Below are 926 nucleotides of genomic sequence, written 5' to 3'. Positions count from 1 at the left end.
CGGCATTAGCATTATCCAAAATATTTAATTTTGGAGACTGGCCAGTCAAGACCGATCTTACCTTCATTGGCTGCATTATTCTCCAATCTTTTTCCGAGCACAAAAGACATGTCAATCCGCCTGGGCAACCTCCGCGTGGTATTACATATCTTGGGTAATGCTAGTGCCGGCGATACTGTAACTTTGAAGCATTATAACTTGAAAAGTACTTCATGAAAAAATATTTCATTATAGCGTTTTGGAAAGCTCTCGACATCAGCTATTAGATTCTTGAATCAAAAATAGGGTATTCCATTTAAGAAAATCAATGTAACTTTGACCTGACCTTGGCTACGCAACCCAAGGTCAAACTGATAGGATCAGTAAATAGATATTTTTAAACCATATAACTTTTGTCTGAAACACTTTTCTGTAAAATTTATATTTCCCGAGATATTTAGGTGTCCCGACCTTTTTGGGACACCCTGTATACACATCAGGGTGAGCCGAAAAAAAAATTTTGAAAATCGATTCGCAATACCCCCCAAAAGTTAGCTGTGGCCTCAATATGATTTGGGTAAAATTTCATCGAAATCGATTAATATCTTCCCTCGACTTTGAAATTAGTAAGTTTACGCATTTCTTGGATACATGTGTCAAAATTCGAAAAACCTATTTAAATTTCAATACAATTTGGTACTATCTGTTCTTTTTTAATCGTTGAACACGAATCCGAGGTCAGAAGTACACATTTAAAAATGGCAGATCCAATATAACGACATAAAATAATAATTCTTACCTCACATCTCCTACATCTAACCAAGTTAAGGGAAAACTAAATCAAATAATAAATAAATCAGACCCGATTAAGCCTAATTAAACCAGGGTAAAATAGTATAATACATATTATTTCACACACACACACGCACGCACGCACGCACGCACGC

This window comes from Mycetomoellerius zeteki, unplaced genomic scaffold (genome assembly GCF_001594055.1).
Source record: "Mycetomoellerius zeteki isolate Tzet28-1 unplaced genomic scaffold, Tzet1.0 scaffold199, whole genome shotgun sequence".
Classification (NCBI taxonomy): Eukaryota; Metazoa; Arthropoda; class Insecta; order Hymenoptera; family Formicidae; genus Mycetomoellerius; species Mycetomoellerius zeteki.
The sequence above is the reverse complement of the archived record's forward strand: the minus strand, read 5'-3'. Positions refer to the sequence as shown.